A 15,117-nucleotide genomic window follows, 5' to 3' on the forward strand; every position below is an offset into this window, starting at 1 on the left:
CCTTCGTTCGGCGGATACTATATGGACGCATTCACTGCGATGCGACTGAAGGAGAGGAATTTCCAACCTCTCGCGTCAAGCAATTCACCGTATATATTCCCTGGGCTTCCGTTTTAGCCTTGCACAGAAATAACACAATAGCCACAGCAACACGATCTGCCTCGGGTGCAGCCAGCTGCCTTCTAATCGTCCTAGCAGCCACCACCATGTCCATGGCCACCTCCTCTTCCTATGTCGGAGAAACATCCAACAGGAGCTGCATCGCGGCTGAGAGGGCGGCGCTGCTCTCCTTCAAAACCGGCATGACAAGTGACCCTGCAAAACGACTGGACTCCTGGAGAGGCCATGACTGCTGCCAGTGGAGCAGGGTCACTTGCGACAACAAGACAGGCCACGTCGTCAAGCTCAGCCTCCGCAATGCCATCATCAAAGACGACAAGAATTTTGTTTGGTGCATGCCTCATGGGGAATCCGGCGGATTGGAGGGGAAGATAAGTTCTTCTTTGCTTGCTTTACAACACTTGAAGCATCTTGATCTAAGTGGAAACAACCTCGGGGGGGTAGGTGTGACCATACCAAAATTCTTAGGCTCCATCAAGAGCTTGACATATCTGAACCTTGCTTGCATGAATTTCGATGAGGGAGTGCCACCTCAGCTTGGTAACCTCTCTAGGTTGCTCCACCTTAACCTTGAGGCCACTGTTTTCTCTGATACTCTTTTGCATTCTGATGACATATCATGGTTATCTCGCCTTGGTTTACTAAGATCCCTTGACATGAGTGGAGTGAACCTCAGCACTATTCCTGATTGGGTTCGGGTGGTCACCCTTCTTCCTTCTCTGGAAGTCCTTCAACTCAGTCAATGTGGACTCAGTTTACAACATGAACCCAGACTGCATTCAAATCTGAGTTCAGTTCAGGTGCTTGATCTATATAGCAACAGAATTGATACGTTGAGTCCAACCTACTGGTTCTGGGATGTCCTCATCATCAAGGAACTTGACCTTTCAAGTAACAAAATAGTTGGCCAACTTCCAGATGCAATCGGAAACATGCCATCTCTTCAGACACTGAGGCTAGGTGACAATTACCTCTCAGGTGTAAAATCCGAACTGTTCAAAAACTCGTGCAACCTCAGCTGGCTAGAGCTATGGTCAAATGAGATCGACCAGGATATGTCAGATTTTATGGAGGGGTTTCCGGCGTGTACAAAGAGTAAATTGCGGTCCTTAGATCTGTCTGCTACCAACCTTACTGGCAGGATTCCAAGCAGTATTAAACAGTGGGAAAATTTAACTGATCTTCAACTCTCTGATAATAGGCTTGTGGGGTCAATACCTTTGGGAATTGGCAAGATGACTAATCTACGGTCATTGATTCTAAACAACAACCAGTTGAATGGTTCTGTATCAGAGGAACATTTTGCAAGTCTAGTGTACTTGATGGAACTGAGTTTATCTCACAACCCTGTACACATCACTATCAGCTCAAACTGGATCCCCACATTTAACCTGGAAGTGGCTAATTTTGCAAGTACCAAAATGGGACCTCATTTTCCATTGTGGCTTGAAGGACAGAAGGATATTTTCGAACTTGACATTTCAGCTGCAGGCATAGTTGATCTTGTCCCTGATTGGTTTTGGACTGTATTCTCCAATGTCAGCTATGTAAATATCTCTTGTAATCAAATAAGTGGTCGGCTGCCAGCAACACTGGAATTTATGACTTCTGCACAAATGCTTGACCTCAACTCAAATGGCTTCACAGGTTTGCTGCCACTGCTACCAGAATCGATATCTCCAGGAATTCTTTATCGGGACCACTTCCCCAGGACTTTGGAGCTCCAATGCTTAGAGAGCTTGTATTGTTCGCAAACCATATCAATGGAACAATTCCAATATATGTATGTCAACTGCAGTATATGCAAGTGTTGGATCTTTCAGAAAACCTTCTAGTAGGACAACTTCCGCAATGTTCAAAAGGTAGAGATGATAAGGAAGAACTGAACACAACAGTAGATCCCGGAAACAGGCAATTGTCGGCTCTGATCTTGCACAGCAACAACCTATCTGGCAAATTCCCTGAATTCTTGCAATACAGTCCAGTTTTGACATTACTTGATCTTTCCCACAACAAGTTCGAAGGAGAGCTACCAACGTGGACATCAGGGAAATTGCCATATTTGTCTTTTTTGTTGTTACGGCATAATATGTTCTCTGGTTCTATTCCACTTGAGCTAACAGAGCAAGTACATCTCCAGTTCTTGGACCTTGCAAATAATAGAATAGCAGGAGCTATACCTCGTGGTTTGGCCAAATTAAAAGCAATGGCTCAATATAGCAAAACAAGATCTGATAACCCCTTGGAGAGCAAGTTCGGAAGTACAGGAGTAGACAACCACATTGAAGCAATAAAATATGATGACAGCCAACAAATAGTAATGAAAGGTCAACAACTTTATTACACCAGTGCAATTGTATATATGGTTGGCCTTGATTTCTCCTGCAATAATCTACTTGGAGAGATTCCAGAAGAAATAGCATCCCTTTTTGGACTGAAGCTTCTGAATATTTCCCATAATCAGTTCAGTGGAAAGATTCCAGACAAGATTGGCCTGCTGCGAGGATTGGAATCTCTTGATCTCTCATTCAACGAGCTTTACGGTGAAATTCCATGGAGTTTGACAGAGATAACAACACTGAGCCACTTAAATCTGTCCTATAACAATCTTTCTGGAAGAATACCCTCGGGAAGTCAGCTACAGACACTGTCTAATTCAGAATCCATGTACATCGGCAACAACTATCTATGTGGACCTCCTCTATCCATGAGCTGCTCACGACCCGGGGTGACTGAAGATCACCATGAAGGTAACAATGCAAAGAAGAGAGATTTGTATCTTGGACTGGCTGTAGGGTTTGTCACGGGACTTTGGATGGTCTTTGTCATCTTGTTATTCGTGAAGACCTGGAGGGTTGCCTACTTCCAACTGTTAGATAATCTCTACAGGGCAAGATGCAAATGTCTGTGGCCAAAATATGCACAAACTGCTGATGCTTCACCGAAGACCGGAGACTAAAGAGAGACCAGCTTGGGCTTTCTGATTCTCCTCCTATCTCCTGCTCCTGATCCATGCTTATATTTTGTGAGTTTTCCCGCATTTAGCTTGTACTCCAGTCCAGGGTTAAGTATTTGATGGACTGTTGCTGCTTGCTGCTTGTCGTCATAAAGCAAGACAAAATATGATGAACCGGGACAAGATCCAGAGTATATATAGATATCAAACGACTTGCCTTTGTAACAGAAAGAACTTGCATTCATGTAAGAGAGCAAGTCTGCCAAATTGTGAGCGATCCATTGGTGTGGTATATATAAGCATAGCGATGCATTGTCGGTTGATTTGATCAGTCATCCTTCCTGTTGCCATAGATAGTTCTGCTTCTGGACGAAGCCTGGGCATTTCGTCGAACAGCTGTCGGGTATATATACCAGTACCAGTACCACCAGCCGACCGCTGCTGGTCAGAGCTGACAGCCTCCCCCAATCTCTGTGTTGCTGGAGGCCGCGCCAGGGCTACTGCAGCGTCCGGACTCCGGAGGAAGCACGAGAGGGGAAGTGGAGGTGATGTGGAGTGCGGAGCCGCCGGAGGAGGGGATGGGGGCGAGGAGCGACGCTTTTTTTCCACGGGCCATGGCGATGTGATAACGAAGCTGAAGAGGTGCCGCGAGTTGGACCGGCCTAGGCGCGCAGAAAACAATAGCTTCCTTTTTTGTTTTCTTCATTTTTTTTCACGTTTTTTGTTTTTCTTTATTTTTTACTTTTGTTTATTTATACGTCTAAATATTCTACATAAATATATTACGAAAATGACTTTACACAAAACATTTGAAAAATATTGACCGAGAATTTTAAAAAATGTTAAACGTGTATAGATAATAATGTTTATCACGTATACGAAAATCTTATACAAAATGTTAAGCAAGTTGGAAAATGTTAAATGTTTGAAAAAGTATTTGAAAAATGTTAAAGTGTACAGAAAAAAATGTTGGCCACATATTAAAAAATGATGAAACAATTTGATCATGTATATAAAAAGTGTTAATCAAATATTTTAAAAAAAACATTGAACAAGCATTTGAAAAATGTTAAATGTGTTTAAAAAAATGTTGACCGTGTGTTCAAAAAATGTTAATATTGCATCTTAAAAATGTTAATCAAACATTTCAAAATTGTTAAATGTAAATAGATTTTTTATCATGTATTAGAAAAATAATAATCTTGTACTTGAAAAATGTTAATCAAGCATTTCAAAAACTTTAAAGTGTGTATTGGAGAAATGTTGACCATATATTCAAAAATTGTTAATCTTATATTTGAAAATGTTGATCAAGCATTTGAAAAATGCTTAGAATGTGTATACAAAAAAAGTTGACTGTGTATTAAAAATGTTATATTTGATTGGGAAAATGTTGAAATGTTGTTGACATATACAAAAAATGTAGAATAAAAACCAAAAGAAATGAATAAAATAAAAAAGAAAAAGAAACAAAGTAAACCAAAGAAAGAAATGCAAAAAAGGATGAAAAAACAAAAGGAATAGGACAAAAAGAAAAACAACCTGAATAAAACAGAATAAATGGAGAAAGAAAATTAAAAAAAAGTAAGAATGGAGAAAGAAACGATTAAAAACTAAGAAAACAGAAAAATCCCAAAAAACTAACATAGCTTGCAAAAACGTCTTACATTGTAGGACGGAGGGAGTAGTTTTTGTAACTGAGACTATTCTGCAAACGAATAACAGAATATAGAACATACTCAAAGATAATGACTACTAAGCAACACACGATACATACATATTTCCTTCTTTTGAAAATGACATTGCTAACTTGTTTAGCCATACATTTAACAATAGTGTTTGATTTATCTAATGTATTATTTCCGTCGAGAGCATTTCGATATAGCTAAAACTACAGATATGTTTCATCGTCCCTCTATCTCAGTAAGAGTAAAACTGTTCACGGGTCTAAGAATGTCAGTTCTGATCTGATTCGTTGCAGCACTTTGTCTCGCAAAGTAGGCGGGGAGATTGGGGGATGTAAGTGGGGTGCTCCCGTTCTCTAGGACAAACACAACAGATGACATGAGCGGCCTATCATAGGGGTTCTCCTGGACACACAAGAGTGCTACATGGATGCAAAGCAAAATTTCATCTGGTGAAGTATGTAAGATAGATGAGTCCTGCAGCTCATTGGTCCTTTCTTCCTGTAACACCCCGGATATGGTTTACCCAATATGTAATCCAACTCTTGCCGTTTCCGGCCTTAAGTTATTTTATTTTCTCGGGTTCGGGTTTTGTCTCCGTGTGTTGTTATCGTTGTCATGCTTCTAATATCATGTCATCATGTGCATTGCATGTGCATACGTGTTCATCTCATGCATCCGAGCATTTTCCCCGTTGTCCGTTTTGCATTCCGGCGCTTCGTTCTTCTTCGGTGGTCATTTCTACCTTTCTTTCGTGTGTGAGGATTAAACATTTTCGGATTGGACCGAGACTTGCCAAGCGGCCTTGGTTTACTACCGGTAGACCGCCTGTCAAGTTTCGTATCATTTGGACTTCGTTTGATACTCCAACGATTAACCGAGGGACCGAGAAGGCCTCGTGTGTGTTGCAGCCCAACACCCCTCCAAGTTGGCCCAAAACCCATCTAAACCTTCTCCATCATCTAGAGCGTTCGATCACGATCGCGTGGCCGAAAACCGCACCTCATTTAGACACTCCTAACTCCCTCTATGCCTATATATACCTCCCCCATTCCAAATCTCGGATCCCCTCCTCGAAACCTTAAAAAAATATCTCCTCCGCCGCGCCGGACATTGTCCGTCTGGCCGGACACGTCCGTCGCCGTCCCCTCGCCCTCTCCCATCGCGCCACGTGGCAGCCGCCGGCCGCCCCCACGCCGAGGCCCGGAGAGCCCACGGCGGGCCCTCCCGGCCCGTTCCTCCGCCGCCGAGGCGCCTCGCCTCCCGCCGCCTCCTTCCCCGAGGCCGGCGACCCGGACCACCGCGCCGCCATCCCCAGTGGCTCCGCCGCCGCCCGGCTTGCCGCACCAGGCCACGGCCGCAAGCCCTCGCCGGAGCCACTTCCGGCGACCACCGTCGCCGCTCCACCCGCCTCGCACCGCCGCCTTCTACTCCGGCGCCGGCCCGCGCCGACCTCCACCTCGCCCGCTTACTCCGGCCGTGCCCCGTCGCCGGTGAACAGTGTCGGCCATCCTCGTAAATCGTGCATCGGATCTTAGATCTAGATCCAAAAACATGGGTTGACTTTCTCCCGAAACCCTAGTTCATATGCCCATGTTCATCGTGCCGTAACTTTGCATCCATAACTCCGTTTTGCGCATATAGCATATCAAAATGTGCGCCTCAGAGAGTACATCATTTCATTCCATTGCATCATTTTCATTTGAGTTCATCTTGATACCCGAAATGCTGTTAGAAGAGTGCTACTTGAGATAATTGTCAGATCTGCTGCTCCATTTAGATATTTGTCATTTTTGCCATGATTATTGTGTGCATGATATGCCCCTGAGTTCTACATATGTTTTGTTAAGGGTTTTGCCATCTTTCCAGAGGTGCAACCCATGTATTTTTGTGATGTGTGTGGTGACTAGCACAAGCTTGCAAAGTGAGGCATTTGTTAATGCCGATTTCAGGGACTTAGCAGTTTCCACTAAGTCCTTGACTTGTTTATCTCATATGGCCATATGTTCATGTTGTTTCCTAGTGATCCGTGCCTCTTTTGAGGATGATCAGTAAGGATGTTTTATTAATCTTGTAGTGATCTATCCATCCCTGTATTTGTTTGCAATTATGGAGCACCCTAGCTTGAGTCAATCGAGCTCTACTTTTGTTATTTCGTGAATCTGGACAGATTGTCTACTTGTTAGCGATTTTGCCGAGGATGTTGTAGTTGATCCATGCATGCTATGTTATTGTTCTTGCCATGTCTAGCTTGCATTTTGTGTATTCTTGATGGATGTATGCTTAGTTTGTCATGACATGCTCTGTAGTGAGTGCATCGAGTTTGTAAACATGCCTACTTGATATCTGTTTCAGCATGCTCCAGTTTTCACTAAGTCTGTGATTTGATTATGTTTTTGCCATGTTCACATGCTTGCAATTGTATTTTCTGATCCCTTTTGGCTCAAGGTCACTAAGGGACTTTTGTTAAGCTCTTTGAGTAGCTTCATGCCATGCTTTACTTTACCATGTTCAGGTCCTGTAGCATATAGTTTTCATGCTCCAAAGAGTGCTATCTGATCTGAAATTCCAGACAAGTGTTAATTTCACTAAGTCTGAAATTTGTTTACCATATGCATTTTTGCCATGCTTGTTTGAACCTGTTAATGGATGAATTGGTCGTAGCTCAGTGCTAGACTTTTGTTAAGCTCCATGAATGCATCCCTGCCATGTATTTTGTCGCCATGTTTGGGTGCTGTAGCTTGTTCATCTCATTGCATTTAGATGGCTACTTGCTGTAAATCGCAGACCGGTGTCATTTTTGAATTGCTTGCCATTTCCAAACCGTAACTCCGATTCCGGCGTTCTTTATATCTTTTTCAAGCGTTTTCATCTCATCTTTCCAGTGGAACACTTGGATTTCTAAGTTGAGGTCAGGTTCATGCATTCCTTGTCTCATCTTGCATATGCATCCCGCATCACATCCCGCATAGCATACCATGTTTGCATCATATTGTTTGATCCTTGCACGTGGTTAATTGTGTCCTTGTTGCTTGTTTGTCTTGTTTGGATAGAGCCGGGAGACGAGTTCGCTAACGAGGAGCCCGTTGAGTTTGCTTTCGAGGATCCAGTCAACTCTGACAACTTTGCAGGCAAGATGATCATACCCTCGAAATCACTACTATCTTTGCTTTGCTAGATGCTCGCTCTTTTGCTATGCCAATGCTACGATGCCTACCACTTGCTCTCAAGCCTCCCATATTTCCATGTCAAACCTCTAACCCACCATGTCCTAGCAAACCGTTGATTGGCTATGTTACCGCTTCGCTCAGCCCCTCTTATAGCGTTGCTAGTTGCAGGTGAAGATTGGAGACCGTTCCTTGTTGGAACATTATTTACTTGTTGAGATATCATTATATTGTCATGTTATATTAATGCATCTATATACTTGGTAAAGGGTGGAAGGCTCGGCCTCTCGCCTAGTGTTTTGTTCCACTCTTGCCGCCCTAGTTTCCGTCATATCGGTGTTATGTTCCCGGATTTTGCGTTCCTTACGCGGTTGGGTTATAATGGGAACCCCTTGATAGTTCGCCTTGATTAAAGCTTTTCCAGCAATGCCCAACCTTGGTTTTACCATTTGCCACCTAGCCTCTTTTTCCCTTGGGTTTCCGGAGCCCGCGGGTCATCTTATTTAACCCCCCCCCCTCCCCCGGGCCAGTGCTCCTCTGAGTGTTGGTCCGACCGAGTAGACTGCGGGGCCACCTCGGGGCAACTTGGGGGTTGGTTTTACTCGTAGGATGTCTCATCTGAGTGTGCCCTGAGAACGAGATATGTGCAGCTCCTATCAGGATTTGTTGGCACATTCGGGCGGCGTTGCTGGTCTTGTTTTAACCTGTCGAAGTGTCTTGAAGAACTGAGGTACCGAGTCTGATCGGAACGTCTCGGGAGGAGGTCTATTCCTTCGTTGACCGTGAGAGCTTGTCATGGGCTAAGTTGGGACTCCCCTGCAGGGATTTGAACTTTCGAAAGTCGTGCCCGTGGTTATGGGCAGATGGGAATTTGTTAATGTCCGGTTGTAGATAACTTGAACCTTAACTTAATTAAAATGAATCAACAGTGTGAGTTACCATGATGGTCTCTTCTCGGCGGAGTCTGGGAAGTGAACACGGTGTTGGAGTAATGCTTGCGCAAGTTTCCCTCTAGTTTCTCGCTCGCGCTTTGCCTCCTCTTCTCGCTCTCTTTTGTGAACAGGATAGCCACCATTTTTGCTAGTCGCTTGCTGCAGCTCCACATATTTTTACCTTGCCTTACCTATAAGCTTAAATAGTCTTGATCGCGTGGGTGCGAGATTGCTGAGTCCCTGTGGCTCACAGATTACTATTAAACCAGATGCAGGGCCTGATGATCCCGCTCCAGGTGACGCGCTTGAGCTCAAGTGGGAGTTCGACGAGGACTCTCAATGATACTACGTCTCTTTCCCTGATGATCAGTAGTGGTGCCCAGTTGGGGTGATCGGGACCGTGTCGCATGTTGGGTTATCTTTTATTTTGGCGCCGTAGTCGGGCCATGAGTGTTTGAATGATGTAATGTTATTTATGTACTTGATTGACGTGGCGAGTGTAAGCCAACTATGTTATCTCCCCTTTTATTATCTATATATTACATGGGATGTTATGAAGATTGCCTAACTTGCGACATATGCCTTCAATGCGATTATGCCTCTAAATCGTGCCTCGACACGTGGGAGATATAGTCGCATCGAGGGTGTTACAAGTTGGTATCAGAGTCGACCCTCGTGGTTACACGGATGGTTGCGGACAGGTGCGTGGTCATGTTGTTCATGACGTTTGTGACCCGTCGTGGCACTCGACATGGCACATGTACCGGACTGGAAGCACAGACGTTTGTGCCAAGAGGGAACGTTCCTGTGGCCCGACGAGGACGTCGGTTCCTCTGAGTGGGGGTGTATGTGATAGCTTGGCTTATTAGGGATGGTAGACTACTCATATCAATAAGGATTCCTTCTTTTCCGGGAGCCCATTCGGACAGAACTCCAAAGTTAAGCGTGCTCACCTTGGAGTAGTGTCAGGATGGGTGACCGACCGGAAAGTTGCTCCCGGGTGCGCACGAGTGAGGACAACGTGCGCAGAAAAGACTAGTATTGATCTGTGGGGCCAGTCTAGATCCCGTCAGGAGTAACGACCACCGGCGAGTGTGTCCGGGGCGTTTCACTTCCTTCCACATATTCCATGACTGAAACAACCAAAAACATCATATCAGTATCAATTTTCAATATCCAACAAAAACTCCTTGTATTTGATCCACTTTTCGTAACGACATTTGACAGAATTCATGTGTACTCACATATACTACGAGGCTAGAGAATCCCATGGTTTGACTAATGGAGTTTCTCCTTATACCAGTTACAACCTCCAATAGTAACACGCCGAAACTATAGACGTCGGACTTGGTAGAGAAGACACCTTCCATTGCATACTCAGGAGCCATGTAACCACGGTTTGATCATTTTAATTACAAGAGGTGTCTAATGGGAGTTAAACTTGGTGAAAAAACAATATGGGTTTTTAAAAGGATACTCACTATGTTCCAACAACGTGTTGGGTATTCGCATTTTCCAAGTTATCGCCAAAGATCCTCGCCATACCAAAATCTGCTATCTTGGGTTTAAAATCTGCATCTAACAAAACATTTGCAGCTTTGAGGTCTCTATGAATTATGGTGAACCTTGAGTCTTCGTGAAGATACCGAAGTCCCTTTGCAACCCCTTTGATTATACGAAAGCGTGTCGCCCAATCCAACAACAGTTTTCTCGACTCATCTAAAAATAGAAACAAATGTAAGAAACAAGTTCAAGTTGTCATAGAAATCATGGTTTGTTATTAGAATACGCACCAAAAAGGGTAGCATATAAGCTCTTGTTTGGCAGATACTCGTATATCAGGAGCTTTTCATCTCCCTCACTGCAGCATCCAAGAAGTCGAACCAAGTTTCTATGTTGCAATTTGGCAATTAGAATTACTTCATTCCTAAATTCTTTTGTTCCTTGTTGAGAATCTCTACTTAGCCTCTTGATTGCAACTTCTTGACCACCTAACATTCCCTACAGAAATATAGTGAAAATCTTATACTTGACTGTGTAGTATGAAAAAATTAGCTCTCTTCATTAGAATTAATCCTAGGAAAGAACATATTTAATGAGTTACCTTGTATACTTTACCAAGCCTCCCCGTCCAATCATGCATGTTTTAGAGAAATTGTGGGTTGCAAAGGCAATTTCTTCTAATCTTACAAATGGGAATTCTTGATCATGGGAAGAGTTTTCTTCTTCAAATTCATCGGAGATACTCATACCCTCCAATCTTATATTCTTTTGTGTTGTCCCTTTCTTGTTCTTGCCTGCTCCCATAATGTTAAAAGTGACTTCATCTCTAATGAGAACATCACAAAATAAGAAATAATAAAATTATATTTGACCCCTACAACTATTGATGTTTGTATATTATTCCCTAATTTATGAACTCATCGAACTAGAGGAAATAACCCACGAGGCACATCTACCACCCAGCCACTAGATGTTGCTCTGTTTCTCAGCCCCACGATAACCAGTATCTCTATTGTTGCGATTGCATGAATATGAAAAGCGGCAAGAAGGGAATGTGGTTTGTCCAACATGTGGAATCCACCTTATCCATCACTAGATTACATGTTATCGTTACACCACCACAAATAGTAGCTAAATCATGCTCTAAACTGTCTACAAAATTATTTTATCTCGTTTCCATTCATGTGCTTTAGAGGATTTTGTAATCTAAGGGTATATTGCGGTAAGTAGACGTTGTAGTCCAAGTTTAGACGGTGACACATACTCTCTCATAAAGTGGCCAATATAACCTTCTACTAAACAGAGTTAACTAAACGTACCTTTGAATTTTAACCATGCAAGGGAGATACATATGAGCATCAGAACACTAGAGCTTACAACTGGCAACACAATTCTCACTGCATTGCTCTTTGTTCTTTTACCTGTGCAACAAATAGATATACAAGAAAAAATGGTTTTGTTATTTCTCAGTTGAATAAGAAATAACTATTTCTAAGTCATCACTAACAACCATCAAACTAACATCATATTTGTGCAACTACAAGAGGGACGAGAAAATCTTGATCCGGCAGCTATTATATTGACCGAGAAATAACTATTTCTATCGAGTGATGGTCACAAATGAATGATAGAACTAGAAACATGGTATTAAAAACAAAACAAGTTGTAAAAAGAGAGAAATGGCAAGACCAATATGATAAAGAGGGAGCAATTGAGATCTAATACCTTTTGTTGTATCCATGCCTGCACGTCGAAGATAGAGTGTCTCGCCGCTGAGCGCCCCCCCCCCCCCCCCCCCCCCCCCACCTTTCCTGTGTCTATTCTCCCCAGACCACACAAAGAACCTCGTCACGTGTCCTCCAAACCTGCTGCTGCTCAGGTTGGCGAACGCGTATGCCACACAGGAGCAATTGCGGCTACACTCTGCCGCATACTCCTCATACTTACTCCTACCTCCACCAATAAACAAAAACCTGTCAGGTGACTTCATCCCCGGCAAGGGCACGAAGCCGTCACTGCACCCTTGCAGTGCCTCCTTCCGTTGGCACCCCGCCGAGAATCTGCCGCTGGTCCACTCCTCCGTGCTACTTGGCTCAAAGCCATCTAGGCACTTGCATGTTGGCATGGTGGGTGTCGTGGCCGTCTTGTCGCAGTAACCATTGGGGCCACAGTAACTGTAACGGTTGCATTCAACAGTTGGAAACTTCCAAATGACAACCCATGCTGATGACCTACTGCTCCAGCTTTGGATCTGAAACTCGCCATAGTAGGTTAGCACAAACCTGGTGCACGGGGCGCCGTCGGAGAGACTATAAGTGACGTATGCCTCATCCTCATTGTCGACATAGGCTAGGTAGATGATATGATCGCTGATATTTGTGTCCCCAATTAGTTGTTGTTGGGCTAGATACCCTGTCCAGGGAGCGGCACGAGATACCGGGTGCTCGCCGTCCCACAGGAATACTTGGAGCGACCTGTTTGTGTCGCTGCCATAGGAGAAGCGCCCCTGCGAGGGGTCGCTGGGGCCTTTCCATGATACCAGCCGCTTGGTGGTGGTACGCGTCCTGTAGTTTATGCCGAGCTTCATGCTGGGAAGGAAGGTGTCTGTGCGGTGGTCGAAGCTCTGCCATAGCATGGTGCCATTTGACGATCGGATGACGAAGTTACCGGTGTTTAGAAGCACCGCCGTCGGGGTAGATGAGACCAGACCATTGGTCAGGTTGGCTCTTGTCCAAACGACACGGCTTCCACCACCACCATCAGAAAGAACCAGATTAGAGTTGTTGGTGAGGGAGAGCTTCGGTATTGAGGAAGTTGTGTTGGTGGCCGGGGTATTTCGGTTGGCGACCCACACAACGGTGAGCTCAGGGATGTCGTTGTACCATACGCCTAGGTACAAGCTGGCCGGAGAAGAATTGGAGGGGTTGAAGAAGCCCAAGGCGAATCCACCATCATCGGAGACGATGGTGTTACCAGGGGACAGCGCCCTGCCGGGGACAAGCCGGTCTTGGGAAGCGCTCAACAGCAGGAAGAGAAGGATCATGACCGTGGTGCAGCTGGCGAGAGCCAGCCAATCCATCGACCGATCAGGCTTAGATCCTCGACCTTGTTTTTTCTGGACTGTGACTGCAAAGCCGTTGCTGCTTTTCGTCATGAATATAGCAAGATAAAATCAGCAGAGCGGCCTGCATTCCTTTATAAAACGGGAAGTTTGCCAAATTGTGATAGAGCCACTGGTACGGTAAGCATAGTGATGCATTCCGCAAACTACCAAACCGCAGAGCCCGCGGTCGTGCCCTCAGCATTATGTCGAACACCTGCTGGGTAACACCACGAGCCCGGCGCTGCTGGTCAGCCTGACGCGACGCTGTTCCTCCCATGGTCTCCGTGCCGCTGGACGCCCCGCGAGGAGTGCAGCCCGGAGGAAGCACGAGCGGGGAGTGGAGGCAGGGGGCGACGGTGCGAGGCGAGGAAGCAGTAGTGGAACGGCTGCGAAGCCGCCAGAAGAGAGAGGGCGTGGTGTTGATACTAGATTTTGGCATGGTTGAAAATATAATTGAGAATGCCTCAAATGAAAAAATGCTCAAAGTTAGAAAGTTTCGTTTCATCAAAAAAATAAACTTTTATATTTGGCCTATAGCCATCCGATCTCATTTCCAAGGCCGAAGTTGTGTTCGAAGTATTGAGATTTTGTATTTAGAACGCTATTCGGCTGATTACGTCTCCAAGATGGCCACATATGAGAAAACTTTTTACACGAATTATCTTCGTCTCGTCGAAATGATCGATTTTGATATAAAAATCATTTCAAACCGAGTTCTTATGCAAAAGTTACAACCATCCGAATACACCCCTATCACGAGCCAAAAGTGGCGCGCCCCACCAGACACCATGTCTGATGGGTAGCGCGAATAATATTCTGTTTTGCGCGAATGATTTGGCCCTCAAGATGACCTCTGATCAAAAAAACGTTCAACATGAAAGTTGTTCGTCTCGTTGAAACGGTCAAGATTGCTTTTGGGCTCGTTTCCATCTGAGGTCGTTTACCACCTCAAAAATTACCCATAAGGTCCAGCCAGTTTAAACCGAATAGTTTTGAAAAGTTCGGACAAAATCAATCCGAATTTGACTAGGGTTTTGGACGTGAATCCAAGCCTTTTTCTTGCACGGGAAGTCTAGCCGTCTCTTATATACCTAAGGGGTGACGGCCGATTGAACAACACACAATCGATCAAATCATCTACCATTTTTTATCTTTTATCTTTTCTCCTTAACCCTAGTTCTTCTTCTTCCTCGTTCTTCATCTGTTTTTCTTGTTGCAGGATGGTGAACCTCGAGGCCCTAGGGGCGATCAGGTCGACCTAGGCCAGCCCATAGCCGCCACGTGCCCTGACGGGGTCCTTCCCGGGCGTGTGGGATTTCGGGTCCTCAAAAGCACCCGCCGGATTGCTTGTGTACCGCGCTTCCGGACGGGTCTCCTTCGACGTGAGCTGCGGTGCATCACCCCCGACGTCGAGGGTATACGGTGACGTGTTCGCGTGCGAACACACTTTTTGGCGACTCCTCTGGGGACGAAGCTTTGAATGGTCTCCGGCCCGTTCTTGCTACGAAGAGATTGTCATCTAGGATTTGCAATCTATAAAGGTAAGATGAATACCCAATTCACCTATGTAGATGCAAATAATGCATATGTTGTTGCTAAATCATTTAATGAGCATAATGTATCGACTAGCCCTAGCTTTATCAATCATGCA

The 15,117-nt window shown here is 44.8% G+C and overlaps 2 pseudogenes; one reads left to right on the top strand and one right to left on the bottom strand.

Moving 5' to 3' along the window:
- Positions 1 to 14: 14 nt before the first annotated feature.
- Positions 15 to 3,521, top strand: LOC123101547 (receptor-like protein EIX1; annotated as a pseudogene).
- A 1,459-nt stretch (positions 3,522 to 4,980) lies between these two features.
- Positions 4,981 to 13,442, bottom strand: LOC123104733 (receptor-like serine/threonine-protein kinase SD1-8; annotated as a pseudogene).
- Positions 13,443 to 15,117: the final 1,675 nt, after the last annotated feature.

The sequence above is a fragment of the Triticum aestivum genome, chromosome 5A (assembly GCF_018294505.1).
Source record: "Triticum aestivum cultivar Chinese Spring chromosome 5A, IWGSC CS RefSeq v2.1, whole genome shotgun sequence".
Lineage (NCBI taxonomy): Eukaryota > Viridiplantae > Streptophyta > Magnoliopsida > Poales > Poaceae > Triticum > Triticum aestivum.